The 24,781-nt window shown below is 44.6% G+C and overlaps 1 protein-coding gene across 5 annotated transcripts in view; it reads left to right on the top strand.

Moving 5' to 3' along the window:
* Window positions 1–24,781, top strand: part of ADGRG2 (adhesion G protein-coupled receptor G2) — a 186,751-nt gene that overhangs the window by 1,221 nt on the left and 160,749 nt on the right. For all 5 annotated transcript variants that reach the window (XM_030202278.1, XM_030202280.1, XM_030202281.1 and 2 more), the window contains exon 2: window positions 15,921–16,043. The gene's annotated coding sequence lies outside the window, so the exon portion shown is untranslated. The remainder of the gene's footprint in view (window positions 1–15,920; window positions 16,044–24,781) is intronic.

Consider the following 24,781-nt stretch of genomic DNA (forward strand, 5'->3'; position numbering starts at 1 on the left):
GTCAAAAGCCCCATAAAATGTATTCAACATTTTGTCTGTGCAGACAAATAAAAACGCCAAGACGCGTCTTTCAGTCATTGATCTTTTGGAGTTTAGTCGTGTGTTAAAATTATAGGTGACATTGGAGCTGACTCTGTGGGCGCTTGAGCATCCCCAATATTGAGAAAACTCCTTGTATGTGTCCAGGGAGGGGTTATTTCCATTGGGCTTAGCACCCCCAATAATTTTGAAAAGTTGGCTCCTATGATAGGTGAAACCTTTATTCCTGGACTGTCCACGTATCTGTGACTTGCTTTGCAGGGCACCAGCTCAGTGAGTTTTCAGTTCAGTTGGCTAAAGTGCTGACTAGTTTTTCCCAAGAAAAAATAACAAATCCCGTAGGCAGTATATACCCAGAATTGTCTTATAATATTTGCTTGTTTACTAATTTCATGCTTTTTCATTATCAAATCACCCAAGATCCCTCTGTAATACTAAATGTTTAATTCTTATACATCTCCACTATTCATGGTGTATTGTAAGCCACATTGAGCCTGCAAAGAGGTGGGAAAATGCGGGATACAAATGCAACAAATAAACAAACAAACAAATAAATAAATGATTTATTTCCTGGTGTTTCTGCGCTTAAACTTATCCTGAGGTGCAATGGAATGGCTTTTTCCAGTCCAGGGGAATCAGATGTGAATAAAATGTTCTGTGGTGTCCTTTTGAGTTTGAAAACGTAATTTTTACATTTCTAATTTCATCTATTAAATCCATGTGGTCGGTGTTTTCCTTTAATAGGTAGCAGTTAATTTACAGGGATTTTTTTTTTTTTACGTGAAGTTTGTATTCCGCAGGTTAGCAAAAATCTATCTAAATCAGACATTTGTAGGTACAAATCTCTGAGCAGCAGAACAGACTTCTCTCTTTTTTTTTTTAATCAGTGCCTATAGTTTCCATGTTTTTAATTCCTAATACATACTGTTTAATTTATTTTCTTCACGCCACCTTCCTTTTCGGTTGTTCAGAACTACATAAGAACTGGCATGTTTGAGTTGGCCCTGTGCCAGCATAATTACATCCTGAGGCAGGCTATAAGTGCCGAGACTGGTATCCTACCATAACAAGTGAGGTGTTTTCCTGCCTGCTCTCGCAGAGCACCGGCACAATCGTTGGAGTTGCCCTATGAGTACAATAAAAGAAAATTTACCCTAAGCATGTTATCCACTAAGCAGGCTCAGTATTCTTTACTCAGAGCCGGCTGTATAGCCAAAGAAACTACTCTGAATGACAGCAAAAGCCACATGTACTTAAAAAAAATAAGTAAATAAGAAGGTGATAATAGAGAATGACACGGGGACGGGGACCCACAGTAACCGCAGGGAGGATGGGGATGGGGACAGAGCCCATGAGGACGGGGGCAAACTTTGCCCCTGTGTCATTTTCTGCTTTGAATGAACTGGACTGTTATTTATGTTTGAGTGATGCAGACAACGATATTTTGATTTTTTGAAAAAACAAGCAAACATGTTGGCCACAACTAGCAAAATTTGCATGGGGGATCCTGTACATCCTGCTACCAGCACATCTTCTAAGAAGACATCTTCTATTGCAGGAAAGACTGGAAGACAGGAGAGCTAGACTGAATCCTGAGATTGTTGACGACTTCTTATTCATTCACAGATTAAAAAATCATAACAGTGCTTCATAGGGCATATTTCTCCCCTCTAGGTCATACAGAACGGGTTGTATTTTGTACCCCTGGACATTTTAACAGGGTGGATTAGGATTCCTTGGGGTAGCAGAAGTCAGCTATTGTTGGGGTTGGAAGGGTAGAGGGTGGTGGTGGTGGTGGGAGGGTTTATCATAGCTGCTCGTTGTTATTATTGTTTTCTATTTGTAATTTATACACAACAGTTGCACAACAAATTGTTCCTTTTTATACTTTACTAAAAAGATAAAATCATAATTGTTCGAGGCTTCTGCAAATGAGGACAGAGCACATGGGAATGGAGCGGGAACAGAAGTTGCAGGGATGGAGACAGGGCCTGTGGGGATGTGGTGGGGATAGAGACAGAACCTGCGGGGACGGAGTGGAGACAGAGACAGAACCCATGGGGATGGGACGGGGACAAACTTTGTCCCCGTGTCATTCTCTAGGTGATGCATTTATGGGACATTTTGCCAACAAAGATGGTTATAGCTTCAACCTTAAATAGCTTCAAAACAAAAGAGACTGTTTATGTAGGCATGATTTCAGTGGGTACCATGACGTAACGAGACTCTGGAGAAACTGCTGACCCTAGAAATTAAGCTAATCATCGCAGCCAGGAAAGAATTTTTTTTCTTTTGCACAGTGGTTTTTTAAACCTTCCCCTAGATTACTACCTTTATTGTAGGCAGTCACAAGAAAGATGGATTCAATGGACCTCTAGTTTTCTTGTGACCTCACCAGCTGTGGGGCTTTTTAGAAAAATACTTTGATAGGCAATAAGTGCACACCCTGTAGCAATTTCAAACTCATATTGTCCTTATCCTATATAATAATTTTCACCTCCAACATTCTATGCGTCTGCCTGCCTGTGTCCATAACTTTCTTCACAGATGGGCTCTGAAGCCCTGGCTGATGTCACTGGACCCATTATGACACATCCTATATAATAATTCTCACCTCCAACATTCTGACTTGCCTGGGACCGTGGCTCATTCCGAGTTGGTCTGCTAGGCTCCGTAGATCAGGCTGACATCACCGTAGCCATTATGATGTCAACTTCAGAACCCGGGGGGGGGGGGGGGGAACATGCCCACAGCTGGACATTAGTGGCTGGAGGGGGGCAGGGGAGAGAGGAGGGTCGCTGGACATGGGTGGCTGGAGGGGGGCCAGGGGAGAGAGGAGGGTCGCTGGACATGGGTGGCTGCAGGGATGCAGGGGGTCGCTGGACATGGGTGGCTGCAGTGGACGCAGGGGGAGAGGAGGGTCACTGGACATGGGTGGCTGCAGGGGAGAGGAGGGTCGCTGGACATAGGTGGCTGCAGGGGAGCCGAGGAAAACCTTGCTAGCGCCCGTTTCATTTGTGTCAGAAACGGGCCTTTTTTTACTAGTTTTATAATGTTGTTAGCTGTTTTGCAGTTACCAATTTCTCTAGCAGTAGCCATACTCCCTGGAACTCAATTCCTCCAATGTGTGCCATATCAATTGACATGACAGCTAATCTGAGACAACTGGAGAACTATTATAAAGAATAAACATTATGGAACACATAGATAAACATGGTCTAATGGGACAGAGTCAGCCTGGATTCAGCCAAGGGAAGTCTTGCCTCACCAATTTGCTTTATTTCTTTGAAGGCGAGAATAAACATGTGGATAAAGGTGAGCCGGTCGATGTAGTGTATCTAGATTTTCAGAAAGCTTTTGATAAAGTTCCTCTTGAGAGACTCCTGAGAAAACTAAAGAGTCATGGGATAGGAGGCAATGTTCTGCTGTGGATTAGGAATTGGTTATTGGACAGAAAACAGAGGGTAGGGTTAAATGGCCATTTTTCTCAATGGAGGAGGGTGAATAGCGCAGTGCAGCAGGAATCTGTACTGGGACTGGTGCTATTTAACATATTTATAAATTATCTGGAAATTGGAACAACGAGTGAAGTGATTAAATTTGTAGATGACACAAAATAACTATTCAAAGTTGTTAAAATACATGCGGACTGTGAAAAACAGTGGCGTAGGAAGGGGGGGGGGGCGGTGGGGTGGTCCGTCCCGGGTGCACGCCGCTGGGGGGTGTCGGTGCCTCGCTGGTTCCTTGCTCTCTCTGCCCCGGTACAGGTTACTTCCTGTTCCGGGGCAGAGAGAGCAAGTTACCAGCGAGGCGCCGACACCCCCCAGCGGCGTGCACTTGGCGGATTGGCTCTCCCGCCCGCCCCTCACCGCCTTCCAGGTATGTTCTTCTCGGGGGGGGGTTGCGCTCCGGAGGGGGGAGGGTGCGCCGCGCTGCACCGGGGGGGGGGGGGATGCGCAGCGGCGACCCGCCCCGGGTGTCAGCTGCCCTCGCGACGCCACTGGTGAAAAACCTTCTGTCCAATGTGCAGCGGTGGCCAAAAGAGCAAACAGGATGCTAGGAATTATTAGGAAAGGGATGCAAAATACGACCAAAAATATAATGCCTCTGTAAAGCTCCATGGTACAACCTCACCTTGAGTATTATGTTCAATTCTGGTCACCGTATCTCAAAAAAAGATTTAGCAGAATTAGAAAAGGTTTAAAGAAGAGCAACCAAAATGATAAAGGGAATGGCTGAGAGGAGATATGACTTGAGGTCTGCAGAATCCTGAGTGGTGTAAAACAGGTAAAAGTGAATCGATTTTATTTTTTTTTAACTCTTTCAAAAAGTACACAGATTAATGCATGGGATAAACAAAAGTTTATGTGTGGGATGAAGAAGTACAAAGTACAAATACATGGGATAAACTCCAAGGAATCCTTTTGGAAGGAATGGATGCAAAGAAGCATAGCAGAGGTTAGGAAGCAACACCGGTAATTGGGAAGCAAAGGTAGAACTGGGCAAATATTTACGGTCTGTGCTCTGATCGTGGCTGGGCAGATTCAGCTTCAGCTTCAGAAGTTGGAGAACAAGGACAGTGTTGGGCAGACTTCTACATTCTATGCCCTGAAAATGGCAAGGACAATTCAAGACCAGGTGTCACGGTCCTCAACATCTGTGCCTTGCTCGTTAATGCCCTGTTCCTTCTAGACCCTTTAGTTACCTGCAGTTCTAGATAATGTGGGGTCACTGTAGTGTTGTGAAATCCAAACTGGTGATGTCATCAGTGCTGAGCCCTTCTTAAGATGGCTTCTGTGTGCACTCAGGGTTCTGGCAATAATCCTTGATTGAGCTCAGGCCTGCCTGAGGCTCTGCTTGTTCCGTTTGCTGTTTCCTGGTCATGCCATGACCTGAAGCATTGCTGCAGCTTTCTCCTTCTTGCTCTGTTCCAGTGAAGCCTGCTTCCAAGTCTTGGAGTCCTGAGAGCTTCTTGTCCTTCAGCTGAGTCCTCAGTCATCCATAGTGAGTCCCTGGTTGCTAGGCTCTGTGCTGTGTTTTGGACTGTCTGTGCTCGGAGCGCGGAGGGTTCCGCATGGGCTGTTCCTGGTTCCTGTCTGCTGCGCTGTACCGGAGTGTCTTTTGCCTTGGAAGCATTCGGCTCAGGTACTTCAGAGACTGTTATTGATTTGCTGGCCTTGGGAGCATCTGGCTCAGGCGGTCCAGAGACTGTTTGTTTCTACAAGAGACTATTTTGAGTTCCTTTACTTTTCTGCTGCTCATCTCCTGCTTCTGAGAGAGCTGGTCCCGCGGCTTACATGAGAGTCCTGATAGAATGAACCTTTATCTGACTGCCAGCGATCTCACTGCTTTTAGCTAAGTGCTACTGTTTTCTATTGCCTGCCAGGCCGGGCCTTTGACTAGTTTCTTGTGTTTGCGTCTCTTGTACAGCTAGGCTGTCTTACAATTTACCAATATCTTTTTTTTGTTACATTTGTACCCCGCGCTTTCCCACTCATGGCAGGCTCAATGCGGCTTGCATGGGGCAATGGAGGGTTAAGTGACTTGCCCAGAGTCACAAGGAGCTGCCTGTGCCTGAAGTGGGAATCTAACTCAGTTCCTCAGGACCAAAGTCCACCACCCTAACCACTAGGCCACTCCTCCTTTAGCTAGTGTTAGGATGTGCAGCTAGGATGCTTATTGTCCTCGTTTCTCTTGCATTAATACTGAGCCGTTTGTTTGCCTTTTGATTTGTGTTCTTTTGCTGCCATTAAAGCTACCTTAGTTCACCTCCTCTTGCTATCCAGCCCAGTTTTTTGGGATACTCTTGGGTCTCCGTCTACCCAGAGGTGGTTAAGTGATCCTCACGCAGCCGCCTCTGGGCCAAGGGCTCACAAACATCACACCAGGTATACATATGAAATATCACATGCCGTATGTAATGAGTTTATCTTGTTGGGCAGACTGGATGGACCGTACAGGTCTTTATCTGCCATCATCTACTTTGTTACTATGACTAGAGGACACTCAAGGAAGTTACATGGTACAAAATTTAAAACAAACAGGTGGAAATATTTTTTTTTTTCCACTCAATGAATAGTTAAGCTCTGGAACTCATTGCCAAAGGATGTGGTAACAGCAGTTAGAATATCTTGGTTTAAAAAAGGTTTGGACAAGTTCCTGGAGGAAAAGTCCATAATCTGCAATTGAGACAGACTTGGGGAAGCCACTGCTTGCCCTGGGATTGATAGCATGGAATGTTGCTACTATTTGAGATTCTACATGGTATTTTGCTACTCTTTGGGATTCCGCATGGAATGTTGCTACTGATTGGGTTTCTGCCAGGTACTTGTGACCTGGATTGGCCACTGTTGGAAACAGGATACTGGGCTAGATGGACTGTAGATCTGATCTAGTATGGCTATTCTTATGTTCTGTGGGAGGTCACATGTGGCAGACTTAGGGACCCTCTTACTAAATCATAGTAAGGTTTTACACTTACCTCACTTTAACAGCAAAATTAATGTGGAGTGGAGGAGTGGCCTAGTGGTCAGGGTGGTGGACTTTGGTCCTGGGGAACTGAGGAACTGAGTTCAATTCCACGTCAGGCACAGGCAGCTCCTTGTGTCTCTGGGCAAGTCACTTAACCCTCCATTGTCCCATGTAAGCCGCATTGAGCCTGCCATGAGTGGGAAAGTGCAGGGTACAAATGTAACAAAAATAAAATAGATACTATTGGAGATTCTACATGGAATGTTGCTATTCCACTAGCAACATTCCAACATTCCATGTAGAAGGCTGCGCAGGCTTCTGTTTCTGTGAGTCTGACGTCCTGCATGTACGTGCAGGACGTCAGACTCACAGAAGCAGAAGCCTGCGCGGCCACATTGGTGATCTGCAAGGGCCGATTTCTACATGGAATGTTGCTAGTGGAATAGCAACATTCCATGTAGAATCTCCAATAGTAGCAACAGTGGAGAAGTGGCCTAGTGGTTAGGGTGGTGGACTTTGGTCCTGGGGAACTGAGGAACTGAGTTCAATTCCCACTTCAGGCACAGGCAGCTCCTGGTGACTCTGGGCAAGTCACTTAACCCTCCATTGCCCCATGTAAGCCACATTGAGCCTGCCATGAGTGGGAAAGTGCGGGGTACAAATGTAACAAAAAAAATGTCCTGTAAGTTCCCGTTCTGTACTACATGTTAAGACTGTTCACAATTAATGCTGATGCAAGAGTGGGTGGTAAGTGCACCTGTGCTCGTTGCACAGGTGACAGTGCATGGCAAGTACTACGCACCAACTGTAATGCGCAATCCGTACCACTTATCCGCCCATAACCTGCCCAGTTTTTGGCCCTCTACCACAGCCCACAGCAGGTAATGTGTGCCATGTTCTTGTGATAACCGTGCATGCAAATTCATCCATTGACTGCTTAACCCTTTAGCGTCCAGTGTTCCCATCAGTCTGTTCCCATATGGCTTATTACAGGAACATTGGACACTAAAGGGTTTTAATACACTTTAGTAAAAGGGACACATCAGCTTCTAAGGGGACAGCACGAGGAACTGAAAGAGTTCTGACTTCATAGTAAAATGCGTAATTGATACAGTACGTATTACTGAGTCTTGTAATCTGATCTGGGATTTGCTTGTGTATTCAGGTAAACCCAGCTGTTCATTTTGTTCTGACCTATGAAACATAGTAACATAGTAGATGACGTCAGAAAAAGACCTGCACGGTCCATCCAGTCTGCCCAACAAGATAAACTCATATGTGTTACTTTTTGTGTATACCTTACCTTGATTTGTACCTGTCCTTTTCAGGGCACAGACTGTACAAGTCTGCCCAGCACTATCCCCCGCCTCCCAACCACCGGCTCTGGCACAGACCGTATAAGTCTGCCCAGCACTATCCCCGCCTCCCAACCACCAGCCCCGCCTCCCACCACCGGCTCTGGCACAGACCGTATAAGTCTGCCCAGCACCATCCCCGCCTCCCGCCACCGGCTCTGCCACCCAATCTCGGCTAAGCTCCTTAGGATCCATTCCTTCTTAATAGGATTCCTTTATGTTTATCCCACGCATGTTTGAATTCCGTTACCGTTTTCATTTCCACCACCTCCCGCGGGAGGGCATTTTTTTTGGTTGAATGATTTCCATGCATTTAAGTGGATGAATATCACAGGCATGCTGCTTTACTCCAGCTGTATTCCTGAAAAAATGCCAAGTGAGCAGGTGGGACTTCATTGATAAAAACAAACACAAGAAACCAAAGCCTTTCCTCTGATGTATACCACCAGAACTCTCGTCCACGCTCTCATTACCTCTCGCCTTGATTACTGCAACTTACTCCTCACCGGCCTCCCACTCGGCCACCTATCCCCCCTTCAATCCGTTCAGAACGCTGCTGCACGTCTTATATTCCGCCAGAACCAATATACTCATATCACCCCTCTCCTCAAATCACTTCATTGGCTTCCGATCAGATATCGCATACAATTCAAGCTCCTCCTCCTTACCTACAAATGCACTCAGTCTGCGGCTCCTCACTACCTCTCCACCCTCATCTGCCCCTATGTTCCCGCCCGTAACCTCCGCTCGCAGGACAAAGCCCTTCTCTCAGTACCCTTCTCCACCACTGCCAACTCCAGGCTCCGCTCATTCTGCCTTGCCTCACCCTATGCCTGGAACAATCTTCCTTTACCCATACGCCATGCCCCCTCCCTACCCATCTTCAAATCTCTGCTTAAAACTCACCTCTTCAATGCTGCCTTCGGCGCCTAACCGCTCGAGAAATATAAAATACCCCAATCTATCCACCCTATCAGATTAACTGTTCACTCGTCCTCTAGATTGTTCACTTGTCTTTAGTTTGTTCTCTTGTCTTTTAGATTGTAAGCTCTTTGAGCAGGGACTGTCCTTCTATGTTTAAATTGTACAGCGCTGCGTAACCCTAGTAGCGCTTTAGAAATGCTAGTTAGTAGTAGTAGATGTAAACAGCTTACTGACATTCCATAATGGTTATAGCTTTATGATGTCCACACTGTCCCGAGAATCCTGTCATTTTACTTTCTGAAGCCAGAATAAAACACGGATCTTATAGAGTTGAATTGAAGTTCAATCATCTCTAGTCTCCTTTTATTTAGTCCAAAATACTGCAGCCTGTTTAATTATAGGTATGAAGACGTTTCACCATATAACACCTTGGCCGATCTGCATTGGTTTCCAGTGCCTGCAAGGACTGACTGACTTTAAAATTCTGTGTTTAGTATTTAAAGTCTTGATTAAAGGCACATAAATATCTTGCTGTTCTCATTAATAGGCAGTTGCGATCTTCACAAAGAACTATTTTGGAACTTCCTTCTTTAGCTTTTGGTTAAACTACCATGAAGCGGGCCTTTTCTTATTTTGGTCCTGCCTTGTGGAACCAGTTACCTGAAGAAATAAGAAACATTGAAAATTATCATGAAATGCTTAGCCACCCGCCTGGGGTTACCCCGCAGTCACTTAGAGGGTCTATCCCCAGCACAGCTCAGGTCAGCCTGCACCTGCCGCTTGTGCTCTACACTAGCACCCTCCTCCCACTGACTGGGTCCCAACTGCCTCTGGGTGAGTCTCCCGCTCTCAAATTATCCCCAGTGATTTCTAGGTTACTGGGTCCACACTGCCAGTGGTCCCACAGTTCCCAGAAAGCACTCACAGACCCAACACACAAACCACCAGGATTCTTTATCAGTCCAGACAGGCAGAGTCAACAAAAACACTAACTAAACATTTGGTTACCTCCTAAAAAGTACCTGGGGCGATCAGGACATATATAGCTGTTTACCAGTTATCACATATAACTGTTTTTTACAGGGCTTCAGCAAACAGCTCTCTCTCTCTCTCTCTCTCTCTCTCTCTCTTCTCACGGGCTGAAACTGAAGTAACAGCCAGCAACTGCTGGGTAATTTCAATCTCCAGGCCAATCAGAGCCCAGTCAACAACTTTAAAAAATATACTGCACACAGTACTGTAGATTCACTTCTTCACTGAGTGAAACTAAAAGAGGGCATTCACTTTTCTTTAACAGCTTTAACATAAAACATGCACCACAGTAGAGAAATGCACTTCAAGGTTTAATACAGACAATTTTACAGGATTAAAACACACTGTTCTGTCACAAAAATGACTTGCAGTTTTGTAAAGCTTTGAAAACTATATCTGCCGGATTCTTTATACGGCATGTTGAGGCACGCACGTAGATTTGTTCATGTGCCCAATTACGTGCATGCCTAAATTGTTTAACGAGCCACTTAGTCATGATAAGTGGCCAATAACCATTTATCACTAATTGGATTTAAGTGGAATTTATGTGTGCACTTTGCTAGGCATGTTCTCACGTGTGCAGCCAAAAAGGGGGAGTGGTGATGGGAGGAGTGTGGGCATGCCAGGCCTATCAATCACATCTACGCGCATGGTTATAGAATTTGGGCCAGTGAGCGTAGATGTAGGCGCATGCATTTACACCAGCTTTTCACTGGCGTAAATGGATGCGACTAAATGTGGGTGTGTCCACCCAGCCCAAGGCGTATTCTATATACTGTGCCTACATTTAAGCATGCCTAATAGAGTATGCCTAGGCATCTCTATTGGAGCACCTAGATTCTAGGTGCCATGGGTGGACTGAGGGTGGTCTGGGCCCCCTACCTGGCCACTACCCGACACCCCCTTGCTTCTGCAGCTGATGCCCCTGCTGCCCTGGTCCTACCTGAGGGGTCCTGGTAGTCTGGTGGCCTCTGCGGGGGGAATGTTCTTTCCTGCCCACTGAGATGCCGCTAATCCCCCACCTGCCAGCGCCGCCAAGTGGAGGAGTGGCCTAGTGGTTAGGGTGGTGGACTTTGGTCCTGGGGAACTGAGGAACTGAGTTCGATTCCCACTTCAGGCACAGGCAGCTCCTTGTGACTCTGGGCAAGTCACTTAACCCTCCATTGCCCCAGGTACAAATAAGTACCTGTATACAATATGTAAGCCGCATTGAGCCTGCCATGAGTGGGAAAGCACAGGGTACAAATGTAACAAAAAAAATGGTGGCCGAGACTTCCGCAGGGAGTCTCAGTTGCCATTTAAAAAATACGGTAGTGTCGGGCAGGGGAGAATAGCGGCACCACAGCGGGCCAGGCAGGAAAGAACATGTTACCCCCGCAGAGGCCACTAGATCACCAGCGGTGTACCTTTCAAGGTAGAACTGAGGAGATCTGTAGTGTGTGCCGGGCATCCAGGCAGAGCCTCTGGGCCCCCTAGAGCCTCTGGGGCCTCAGGCACTGCCCAGTTGCCCGAATGGTTAGGCTGTCCCTACTAGGCACATATGTGTGGGGAAATCTTGCCTGACCAATTTACTACTACTACTACTTAGCATTTCTATAGCACTGCCAGGGTTATGCAGCGCTGTACAAGTTTAACATGGGGAAGGATAGTCCCTACTGGAGAGAGCTTACAATCTAAAGGTTACAAACTATGTAGTCAGTGTAGGTAACTTACAACTTATGTAGTCAGTGTAGGTAGCTTACAATCTAGAGGTTACAAACTCTGTAGTCAGTGTAGGTAACATGAATGGGGAAGGTGGTTAGGCGCCAAAAGCAAGGGAGAAGAGATGGGCTTTGAGTAAGGACTTGAAGATAGGCAGGGAGGGCGCATGGCGTATGGGCTCGGGAAGTCTGTTCCAGGCATAAGGTGATGCGAGGCAGAAGGGGCGGAGTCTGGAGTTAGCAGTGGTAGAGAAGGGTACGGATAGGAGTGATTTGTCCTGAGAGCGGAGGTTACGGGTGGGAACATACGGGGAGAGGAGGGTAGAGAGGTAATGGGGGGCTGCAGATTGAGTGCACTTGAAGGTCAATAGGAGAAGCTTGAACTGTATACGGTAACGGATCGGGAGCCAGTGAAGCGACTTGAGGAGAGGGGTGATATGAGAGTATCGGTTCACGCGGTAGATAAGACGTGTGGCGGAATTTTGGACAGATTGAAGGGGGGATAGATGGCTAAGCGGGAGGCCAGCGAGAAGAAGGTTGCAATAGTCAAGATGAGAGGTAACGAGCGAGTGGACGAGGGTTCGGGTGGTTTGTTCAGAGAGGAATGGGCGAATTTTGCTAATATTATAGAGGAAGAAGCGACAGGTCTTAGCTGTCTGCTGGATATAGGCAGAGAAGGAGAGGGAGGAGTCGAAGATGACTCCGAGATTGCGGGCTGAGGAGACGGGGAGGATGAGGGCATTGTCAACAGTGACAGAAAGTGGGGAAGAGGAGAAGAGGGTTTGGGTTGAAAGACAAGGAGCTCAGTCTTTGCCATGCTCAGTTTCAGATACTTCAATTAACCATATAATATAGCTAATAGGATAATAGGATTATTAAGAGACATTTGAGAAGGCCTCTATACTTAAAGACAGATATCAACTTGTGGAGTAAGAAGAGAAAGGGAGACATGCCGTGAGTCTGCATTTGATCAAGATATAGCTGCAATTGTTCAGCTGAATCAAAAAACTTAATAGTATTATGTATTGTTACTTGCATACGAGCGGGATATTGTAGTCCATATCTAGCTCCAAGAGATTTGAGGCGCGGTGTCATATCCAAGAAAGCTTTCCGCTTCCTAGCAGTAGTTTTTGCCAAATCAGGCACGATCAAAAACCTTTTCCCATCAAACTGAAGATCTTTTATTGCACGTGCCACTATTAGGATTTGTAATACCTGTTGGAATCAAAGAAGTTTAGCAATGATCGATCTTTCTTGGGCTTTGAAGGCCTTGTTTTTGATGAGACGGCGATCTTTGAGCTCTTTCAAACTGTAACGGGAGATCAGCCTCAATATGCAAAACTTGCGGGAGCCAAGTGGTAAGAAACTGTATGACATCAGCTCCTTCTGCACCTTCCTTTAAGCCGATGATCCTAATATTGTTTCTCCGGTTTCTGTTAGAGAGATCTTCGATCTCTAGCTCTAGTTTTCGGAAACGCTGATCCATTTTTTCCTGTTGTTGCGCCATAGAGAGAGCGGTTTGGTCAGCACGTGTTTCTAAGGTCTCAACACGTAGTTGAAATGCTGTTAAGGCCGATGAAAGGGATTGTGAATCCGATTTTAGATCACAGGTCGCTTGAAAATGTTTAGTCGTGAGTTCTTTCAAAGCTTTTATTTCTTCCATGATGATATCCGACGTGGAAGGCAGTAGTCTTGCTTGCGAGGCCTTTTCCGGTGTTGACGGATCAGTTTTTCTTCGCTTAGAACCAGTCTGAGGAGGACTAAGCGAATCTAACTTCGACGATTTTGATAAAGATATTATGTAAGTAGTTATTGTAGTCAATGATAGAGGAAAAAGGATTTCAAATGATGGTAATTTGGAACGATTTTCTTGCTGGAGAGAGATCTTCAAGCGTCCATTCTCATCGGTAGCTCCACAGCGCCCCCCCCCCCCCCTAAACATTCTAACATCTTATTGTTTCCAAAATTTGGGGGGAGTTAGGTTAAAAAGTTATTTGAGTAATTCATTCCAGTATCTAACTGTAAAAAGTCTGGAATGAAAATCCATATCAGATTAGATCTATCGCTTCTTATTTTTTTATTTAGAAAACAGTTGAAGACTCTCTTATTTTCAGATGTAGATTCGATTTAATTTAGTCTATTCTATTCTGATGTGTTTGAGATGTTCTTCTTATTGTAATCTACGATGATTCCAGTGGAGATATAACAAATAAGCTATGTATATAATATAATAGAACTTTTACAGACCCGATGGAGAAAGGGTGGGTAACTTGCCCAGCAAGCTTAGAGAACAAGGCAAACCAATAGAAAGAGTCCCATAAGACACAGGGAACTGGACAAGTGCTTGGGACTAGAGGTTTACAGGGACTTGTAGTTCTATTATATATCCTATCATCTGCCTCCATGCAAATGGGGAGGCAGAACAAGATGACTTCAACATTTTCCATATGAGGGCCAACTTGAGCAGCTAGGAGTGTGTTTACCTTGGAAAGGCTATAGATTACTGTTTACAGACACTAAAATGTTGGACAATCTGGATCTTTCAAACTGTAACGGGAGATCAGCCTCAATATCTCTCTCCTCTCCAATCTCCTCTCCAATCTGTCCAAAATTCTGCGGCACGACTTATTTTCCGCCAGAATCGTTACGCCCACACTAGCCCACTCCTCAAGTCACTTCACTGGCTCCCTGTCCACTTCCGCATACAGTTTAAACTTCTCTTACTGACCTTTAAGTGCATCCACTCTGCAGCCCCCCCATTACCTCTCCGCTCTCATCTCTCCCTATATTCCTTCCCGTGAACTCCGCTCACTGGACAAATCTCTCTTGTCGTCCCCCTTCTCCCCTACTGCTAACTCCACACTTCGTTCCTTTTCTCTCGCGGCACCTTATGCCTGGAATCGACTTCCTGAACCTATACGTCTAGCTCCATCTCTACCTGTTTTCAAATCCATGCTGAAACCCACCTTTTCACTGCTGCTTTTGACTCCTAGCCCTCATTTGCCCTCCCTTGTTCCTTCCTTCCTTCTCACCCAGTACTTCCCTCCTCCTTAACTGTCTTGTCTGTCTGTGTTATTTAGATTGTAAGCTCTTTTGAGCAGGGACTGTCTCTTTTTGTCAGGTGTTCAGCGCTGCATGCATCTGGTAGCGCTATACAAATGCTAATAATAATAATAATAATGTTTATAAATGATAACATGTTTTGAAGCTTATATATGTTCCATTGACTCTTGGTTGATGGTTAGATACGTTAAAGTTGTTTATTGGACATCGCTCTTACATTTTAGTGACCATTGCATGCACTGCAGCCTGCACATGAAGAGTTACTAAAAAATCATCTTTTAAGATCCTTCGGAAAGTACAATTATGGCAGTGCACCTCTTCTGTCGCCTGTCTCACACTGTGGAAAAAATCACTGGTAAATCTCCATCGAGACCAAGATTTATAGAAGCATCATAAGTTGTTGAAAGCATATTTGCTGTCGGTGTTTTCCTATGAACTGAGGGATGGTTCCTTACAAAACTTAAAATATGCAAAGAAACTACTGTTGGGCTACTATGTTATTAATGGTTGTTTATCCAGTTCTACACTGGAGTTTTCTTTTGAGCTGTAACCTGCCCAGAATGTCTAGATGGGCAGGGTGGAAATAAGTTGAAATAAATAATTCAGTAAATAAGTTGAATCTACTGTGCGAAAAGTTAAATACAATTTAAGTTTAAGAGAAATTGGTATCACTGGTAGTGGAATCAGGTAACGGAATCTCCTACCAGCGAGAATGTGTACACTGTTAATGGGACCATGTCGAGCATAAGGCTGCTTGATTGGTGCGTTGAAGATAGAGGAGGGTCAGTGATAGCCAAGGAGAAGAAGCCTCAATCCAGTGGATGCCAATTGTGTTTCCTTGTCAAAGAACGCAACTCTGTGGTCAGATTCTGTATGTAACTATCCCCCCTCCCTTTTATAAAGTCATGCGGCAATGCCAACACAACCCATTCACTTTGAATGGGCTATGTCGGCATTACTGCACCGGCTTTGTAAAAGGGGGGTATGTATGGAGGAGATTGCTGTACAAAGATTGCATCTAATATAATAAGAATAAGTAACAATCAAGCTCATTTTCAAAGCACTTAGCCTCCCAAAGTTCCATAGAAACCTATGGAACTTAGCCTCCCAAAGTGCTTTGAAAATATGCCTCAAAGTGTAACAATTTTCAAAGTATGGCCTTCTATCAAACATAGAGAGGAGCATCTTCTAGCCAGTCGCCTGATCTACGAAAGCTGTGCATTCAATATTGCCTCGTCCCATGGGGTAATTTTGGTACTGCAAGGCCTGATGTTTGACAGGGCTGAACATAACGTGTCGGGGACAGTCACATAAATATTTTTTCCTTTAACTACAGAGACAACTGGAATCCAACCATAGCCTCTCCGAAGCCCAAAGAGTCATGATGTGAGGATTTCACCAGCAAAATTCTCACCTCCATAAGACAGAAGCTAAGGTGAACACCATAGCCAACAAACAGGTGAGGTCATTTGGTCTTCACTGGTCCTTCTCTTAATGATCCCTCCTATTGTGTCTTCTGGTTAAATCCTTCTTCCTCTTCGTCTGAGGAAGAATCAGTTTTCATTCTGAGATAAGACTGAGACTTCCTTTTATGACTATTATCCCCCCCCCCCCCCCCCCCCGGATACAACAGCCGTAAACAATGTTGGCTTCAAAACCTGACTGTACCTTGGCCTACTTTGCAGTGTTTCCAAAGGACACATGAACAACAGTAATACCCTTTAGAATACAACGGTGCCTACCTGTCAGGAAACATAGGTGCATAAATTCACCGATTTTATACAGGTAACATATGCACCTATCTACCCTTACAGAATAATCTCACCAAATGCCGCCACACAAAGAAATACCTATTCCAAGGCAGGAGGAATTGTATGCATGTATCTGCAGGGAAGAAATAACGATCATGCGAGTTCTTTATACATAGTAACATAGTAACATAGTAGATGACGGCAGAAAAAGACCTGCATGGTCCATCCAGTCTGCCCAAGACAAACTCATATGTGTATACCTTACCTTGAATTTGTACCTGTCCTTTTCAGGGCACAGACCGTATAAGTCTGCCCAGCAGTATTTCCCGCCTCCCAACCACCAGTCCCGCCTCCCATCACCGGCTCTGGTACAGACCGTATAAGTCTGCCCTCCCCTATCCTCGCCTCCCAACCACCACCCCCTCTTCCCCCCAACTGCTCCGCCACACAATTTCAGCTAAGCTTCTGAGGATCCATTCCTTCTGCACAGGATTCCTCTATGCATATCCCACGCATGTTTGAACTCCGTTACCGTTTTCATCTCCACCACCTCCTGCGGGAGGGCATTCCAAGTTCATGTTCAATGTAATCTTGATATATTGCGAAATCATCATAAAATATCTAAGTGGTTCACAAAACAGTGTAATGGGGGACATTTGAGGCAAGAGAGACAAAGACCAGGGTTCAGGATATGAGAAACAGAGGAGAGTACAAAACGGGAAAGCAAGTTATAATCTCATAGGAGGTAAGAGGGAAAAAACAACAAGGTAATATACTGCAAAATGAAATAATCCATTTAGGACCGCGGGAAGGCTTGGGTGAAAACATGCATTAAGGAAGGGTTTGTAACTGAGTCTTAAAAATTGTAGAGAGGGAAGGGAACATTCTAGTCTTGAAGAACTAGATAAAGTCATTGTAGAGGCAGTGGTGCAGCCATGGGTGGGCCCGGGTGGACAGGGGTTCAATCACTTTGGGCTCGGGGCAACTCAGCAGCAGCGTACCTCTGCTGTGGCTGGTGGGGATCCCAAATCCCCGCTAGCTGAAGACCTCCTCCTTTGGTGGCCAGAACCCCTACCAAGATTGGCAGTTGGCAGCAATGTCACTGGCCACCACGCATGCTCAATTTTCATGCATGGGCAAAAAATGAGCATTTGTAGGGTGCCAGTGGTGGTGGCAACTCAGGGACACTGCCACACCGATTGCCAAGCTTGGTAGGAGTTCAGAACATTAAAAGAGGAAGTCTTCTGCTGGCAGGGCCTGATGATCCCCATCATCTAAGGTACTTATGTTTTGAGTTGGGGGGGGGGGGGCACTTGAGGGACAGGGATAAGGCAAAGAGAATATTTTGTGCCTGCTCTCTTTGTGCTCAGACTCACCCACAATTGGTGGTCTGTCTACACTACTGAGGTAAAAGAAAAGGGAGGGGCTGCTACTGAAGACAGCTGAGTAATCCATTGTCAGACATTATAAGCTGCTCACATGTATCCTGAGCAGCCCCTGTTAATCTACTACTACTACTATTTAGCATTTCTATAGCGCTACAAGGCGTACGCAGTGCTGCACAAATATAGAAGAAAGACAGTCCCTGCTCAAAGAGCTTACAATCTAATAGACAAAAAATAAAGTAAGCAAATCAAATCAATTAATGTGTACAGGAAGGAGGAGAGGAGGGTAGGTGGAGGCGAGTGGTTACGAGTCAAAAGCAATGTTAAAGCGGTGGGCTTTCAGTCTAGATTTAAAGGTGGCCAAGGATGGGGCAAGACGTAGGGGCTCAGGAAGTTTATGCCAGGCGTAGGGTGCAGCGAGACAGAAGGCGCGAAGTCTGGAGTTGGCAGTAGTGGAGAAGGGAACAGATAAGAAGGATTTATCCATGGAGCGGAGTGCACGGGAAGGGGTGTAGGGAAGGACGAGTGTGGAGAGATACTGGGGAGCAGCAGAGTGAGTACATTTATTGGTTAGTAGAAGAAGTTTGAACAGGATACAAAAACAGATAGGGAGCCAGTGAAGGGTCTTGAGGAGAGGGGTAGTATGAGTAAAGCGACCCTGGCGGAAGACGAGACGGGCAGCAGAGTTTTGAACCGACTGGAGAGGGGAGAGGTGACTAAGTGGGAGGCCAGCAAGAAGCAGATTGCAGTAGTCTAAACAAGAGGTTACAAGGGTGTGGATGAGGGTTTTGGTAGAGTGCTCGGAAAGAAAGGGGCGGATTTTACGGATGTTGTAAAGAAAGAAATGACAGGTCTTGGCGATCTGCTGGATATGATCAGAGAAGAAGAGAGAAGAGTCAAAGATGACCCCAAGGTTTCAAGCTGAGGAGACAGGGAGAATGAGAGAGCCATCAACAGAAATAGAAAACGGGGGGAGTGGGGAGGTGGGTTTGGGGGGAAAAATGAGAAGCTCGGTTTTGGTTATGTTTAATTTCTAGGGTGCATTCTGGGATAGACAACTCTTCTCTAAGTCTCGGGCTGTTAAATGAAGCCTACTGAAGGAAAACCATAGACTTGCTCAGAAAGCAAGGCTTTAACCATGATTTGGGTGAGATAAGTACAGTTCATCTTAAAACTGAAGAATGAATGGCAGGTACCCTCAAGGCAACTCAGCTTTCAGTGTGGTCATGTTGGCTGCTATGTATTCACTAAAGTGTTCACATAAGCCTCCCTCTTACAGAGGTAAAAACCATAAGTTCTTGATGATCTGAGCCTGCTGTGTGAGCACGGGGACCAGGAGCTGTTGAAAAATCATGGGTGGGCACACATTTCCTCTTCCCTCCCTCTTCTTGCTCCTCTACCAAAATTAATGTTTAGAGTAACTTAGCTGGAGGATTTCCTCCAACACCACCAGCTGAAAAAATTCAGAGTCCGCTGCCCCAAATCAGAAAAACATGGCGGTCAACAGAAGCACTTTGAGCCACCAGCATTGGCATGAGAACATGCTCAGTTCTCATGCATGAATTGAGGATTCGCTAAAACTGAGCATGCTCCTGGTGCCGGGTCCAGCGGATCAGAGTGCTGCCACTGACTGCGGTGCTTTTCTGACTTGGAGCAGTGGATTCCCAATGTCTTCGTTTGGTAGTGCTTGAGGAACCCCATCAGCTATGCTAATGGTGCACCAAGCTGCTCGGTGGTCCTGAAGCAAAAGTGGAGGGGCCTAAGCCCATCTGGGGCTAGAGGAGTAGCATAGTGGCCAGTCTTGACAACCAGAGGTGGCTGGTTCAAATCCCACTGCTACTCCTTCTGATCTTGGGCAAATCACTTAACCCTCCATTGCCTCAGGCACAAGCTTAGATTGTGAGCCCTGCAGGGATAGAGAAATACCCAGTGTACCTGAATGTAACTCACATTCAGCTACCACTGAAAAAGGTGTGAGCTAATCCAAGCTCACTGATATATGATTATTTCACTTCATTGTTGGATCAGAGCAAATGGAAAGGTCCTTTTTGTGGTATGTCTTTTAATAGAAATGTATCAACGTGCTCTGGAATTAGAATCAAGAATGCATGCAAGATACAGTGTAGGACCTTGCTAAGTCATCTCCTCACTGCCACATGACTCTAGGATTTTGCTGAGTCTGCACTGTGCCCTTTGGCACATTGATATCAAAGGGTACTTTTAGATAGCACCTGATATGCTGTAAATACAATCTTTCTCAGTCTCTGAGTATCAAAAGAATCACATTCACATACTACTGTGAAGTTTCATTGTAGACAGAATTTGAGAAATCCAGGTCGGGATGTTTACAATTCCAGTAGTCTTTTGGAACAGGATCTGCCAACATAGAGTCTGTTCAAAGTGCATGCAGGAATGGATGTGTACGCACTGGGTAGGGTGAAAGCATCCATTTTACAAAGATGAACATGGATAACACCAACGGAGGAAACACAGCTAAACTGATGTCTATATGTTGACACAAGATATATAAAGAATATTTAAGGGTGTGGAAATATATCATCGTTAGACACTGCCACATCACAATAAATTTCCACTAGATGAAAATGTTAAAGCATCCAACAGTGCTACCGTTGTGTGTATCTGAAGGAAAAAAAGGCCTGACAGAGCTCGCAGATAATGACAATCTATCGGAGCTTAAACGGGTCTATGTAGATCCTCTGTTCATCATCAGCCAAAAACCTTCTGTAGTGTGTGGTGTTTAAAGTATCCTTCACACAATTATGTACGTGTTAAACATGATACTCAGTTCAAGTTGTCACACTGTAGCAAAATCACTCCACACGGTAAACAGTCTTCTCGTGCCTGTGCATTAAAGGCAGATTCCAAAGCAGTCCCGCCACCAAGACCCTGAAGCAGCTAGACGCAACGCTGGCCATCGTTGGCTTGGGGCGAGGGAGAGAAAGAACGAGTTAGAATCGTGGAATTCCCTAGTGCTGGCGGTTTGAAAGATAAGCGTTCTTTCAAACATTATGTTTCAACTGTTTTTATTGATGATACAAGATCTGTAACAAATCCTTAATTTACAACCATTGATAAAGCCATTGATATAACATTTTGATCAAGCATGTCTGTAACTTGTGTCACCAACTTATGTTTTGTAATTTTCCCCCCCTCCTCCCCCCCCCAGCCTCACACACTACTATCGCTGTACCCAAAGGAAATCGACATCCTTTGTTAAAGTGAATAATAAAGAATAATAAAATGGAAAGTTGTCATCGCGAATTTCACTTGTGTCATATTTGTCAAGGTACCTTGTTTAGATTCCTTATCCCTCCTCCCTCCCTTTCTCGGACTACCGCGCTCCTTTCCTTTCTTCATGGTGTCTACTGTTTCAATCCCGCGCCAAACCTCTGTCCACTTTGATATGATTGGATAATACACAGACGTCCCCTCGTTAAATCTCCCTCCGCTTCCTTCGCCTGTTGATTCTTCCCTATTGCCTTCCTTCCCCCTCTTGGTATAATTCCTTCTAAAGCATATGAAACTTATTTAAAACGGCGCTTCTTGCTTTATGGGAAATAGATTGCAAATACTTGTTCCAGATGGAGACGAAAAGTTTTCCTTTTTTTGGACTGCTCTGGGCTGCTCGTGCCTCCCAAAGCATGAGTTCATGGAATCTATTTCTCCAATACCAAAAGGATGGTGGTTCTTCCTGCACCCAATGCCTGAGTATACACTTTTTCCCCACTGCATATGCCTTGCATAGTAATAGACCTGAATTTTGGTTCTTTCAAACATTATATATTCACTGTTCACCGTGTAGAGTGATTTTGCTACAGTGTGACAACTTGAATTGAGTATCATGTTTAACACGTGTATATAAATATAACATATACACTAGTAGTTCCAAAAATCTAGTTCCATTTATCTGCTACTTCTAACTAAACTGATATGCATATCAAATTGATCAGAAGTAGGGCTTCTGTTTAGAGTAATGCCCGCTATAAAGAGGGCACGCCGGCTGACACAGATAAGTAAAGCGCAGCCATCAATGTAGTTAAGACCGCTCCAGAGTGTGATTACAATAGAAGTCACTAGACAGCAGGGAGGAGGAAGGCGAGTCGATGATTATAAATATACACGAAAGCTAAGACTCACCGCATGGTGAAGTGAAATCAGCTGTGTACGTTTATGAGACTCCTCCTCCATTAGTAGTGGCTATTTGATCATGTATCACAGCAGCGGGCATTACTCTAAACAGAAGCTCTACTTCTGATCAATTTGATATTTCTAGGATAAGCAGCATAAAATCTGTTCTGGGAGCTTGCCAGGTACTTGTGACCTGGATTGGCCACTGTTGGAAACAGGATATTGGGCTTGATGGACCTTTGGTCTGTCCCAGTATGGCAATACTTATGTGCTTAGGATTCTGAATGGAATCTTGCTACTCTTTAGGGTTCTATATGGAATGTTGCTATACACTTTGAAATTCTGCATGGAATCTTGCTATTCTTTAGAATTCTAGAATCTTGCCACTCTTTGGGGTTCTACGTGGAATGTTGCTATTGTTTGGGTTTCTGCCAGGTACTTGTGACCTGGATTGGCCACTGTTGGAAACAGGATATTGGGCTTGATGGACCTTTGGTCTGTCCCAGTATGGCAATACTTATGTGCTTAGGATTCTGAATGGAATCTTGCTACTCTTTAGGGTTCTATATGGAATGTTGCTATACACTTTGAAATTCTGCATGGAATCTTGCTATTCTTTAGAATTCTAGAATCTTGCTACCCTTTGGGGTTCTACGTGGAATGTTGCTATTGTTTGGGTTTCTGCCAGGTACTTGTGACCTGGATTGGCCACTGTTGGAAACAGGATATTGGGCTTGATGGACCTTTGGTCTGTCCCAGTATGGCAACACTTACGTTTTTCTGTAGATGGGAGTTGGGCAGGGTTTGGAAATCCCAGCATAGACAACTCTGCCAACTACTGCTAGCTCTGTGTATAAGTGGCAGGTTATGTACGTGTACTTTCCCTTTCTGCCACTACTTATGTGCACGTTGGTTACATCAACTGTACTGGCTGGTTCTAAAATTGCCTTCCACATCATACACTCCTTATCCTGGCAATTATAGAGATGGTAAGTGATTATTTTCTGGCTGCCTAATTACCTGTTCCTTCAGGTTACCTTTTAACTGTTTCTTTGGATACAGTCTTTTTGAGTGCAATCTTTTTGTTGGACAGGGTCTTTTTAAAGTTTGGTTTCACATTAGCTTCAGTACAAGAACAGTACTGGGCAGACTTCTACGGTCTGGGCCCTGAGAATGGCAAGATCAAACTTGGGTATAAAGTATCACATATCATGTAAAATGAATTTATCTTGGGCAGACTGGATGGACCGTACAGGTCTTTATCTGCAGTCATTTACTATGTTACTATGTTGTATTTTTGGTAGGCCTTACTTTTGAACATTTTACAGCTATGGACTACTTCTGTCTCTTATTTTGTACACTGTTGTATTTTATGGTTTGTAATTTTTTTATCTGATCTTTTATGCTTTCTTTAACTTGTTTTACTTTTCGTTTTGTTTTCTGTGTTGAGTGGGTGTAGTATCCCCTTAAATTAACCATTGCACAGGCAGCAGCAGGTCAGGCGTTTCTCACATCCAGCGCCCTGGCAGCCTGCCTGAGCCCTCCTCTGAAGCAGCCACCTCCAGGTGCCAAAGGGTTAATCAACAGCTGGGGGGGGGGGGGCAGGCTAATGTCAAACTCGTTGCCTAGAGGTCCCTGAATGAGTTTCAGTTTTCTATTTTCTATTCTGTCCTGAAAAGACAGGTCCGGATCTCAGGCCTTGGACCTTAGTATTGAAATTGGTTTTACAGCAGAAGAAATTTAAGTTTTAACATTGCTGTTCTTGGCAGGTGGATTTATTTTTTCACCCCGCAATTTTCCTCCTGCCCTACTGGGCGCTGGGATTTGATACCATAAGCTTTCATTTACAATTACCCAGGGCCTTACTTCATTCATTTTGCAACCCCTTTCAGTCATACAGTGAGTGACAGTCCTTTTCCAGGAATCACACACAAACAAGTCTTCTGCTTTCTGAACCCTGCAACTCTGAATTCATAATACAAAGAGTATCAATAGAAATCAAACAAAATAAAACATGGAAAAGAAAATAAGATGATACCTTTTTTATTGGACATAACTTAATACATTTCTTGATTAGCTTTCGAAGGTTGCCCTTCTTCCTCAGATGGGAAATAAGCAAATGTGCTAGCTGACAGTGTATATAAGTGAAAACATTCAAGCATTACTATGACAGTAAAATAGATACCATTGGAGATTCTACATGGAATGTTGCTACTATTGGAGATTCTACATGGAATGTTGCTACTATTGAGATTCTGTTGCTACTATTTGAGATTCTACATGGAATGTTGCTACTACTGGAGATTCTACATGGAATGTTGCTATTCCACTAGCAACATTCCATGTAGAAGCCTGCGCGGCCACATTGGTGATCCGCAAGGGCCGACTTCTACATGGAATGCTGCTAGTGGAATAGCAACATTCCATGTAGAATCTATAGAAATCAAACAAAATAAAACATGGAAAAGAAAATAAGATGATACCTTTTTTATTGGACATAACTTAATACATTTCTTGATTAGCTTTCGAAGGTTGCCCTTCTTCCTCAGATCGGAAATAAGCAAATGTGCTAGCTGACAGTGTATATAAGTGAAAACATCCCACCCTGTCAGACTGTCATAGTAATGCTTGAATATTTTCACTTATATATACTATCTGCTACCACATTTGCTTATTTCCGATCTGAGGAAGAAGGGCAACCTTCGAAAGCTAATCAAGAAATGTATTAAGTTATGTCCAAATAAAAAAGGTATCATCTTATTTTCTTTTCCATGTTTTATTTTGTTTGATTTCTATTGATAAACCCCAGCAGAAGTTCTGAGCCAAGAATTGGGACCTGGGTTCTCTCCACGTGGCAGTTGCAGCACTGGCACTGAGCTCCTGGTCCAGACTCATCACTGGAGGTTTGAAAA

This window comes from Microcaecilia unicolor, chromosome 4, assembly GCF_901765095.1.
Source record: "Microcaecilia unicolor chromosome 4, aMicUni1.1, whole genome shotgun sequence".
In the NCBI taxonomy this organism is placed as follows: domain Eukaryota; kingdom Metazoa; phylum Chordata; class Amphibia; order Gymnophiona; family Siphonopidae; genus Microcaecilia; species Microcaecilia unicolor.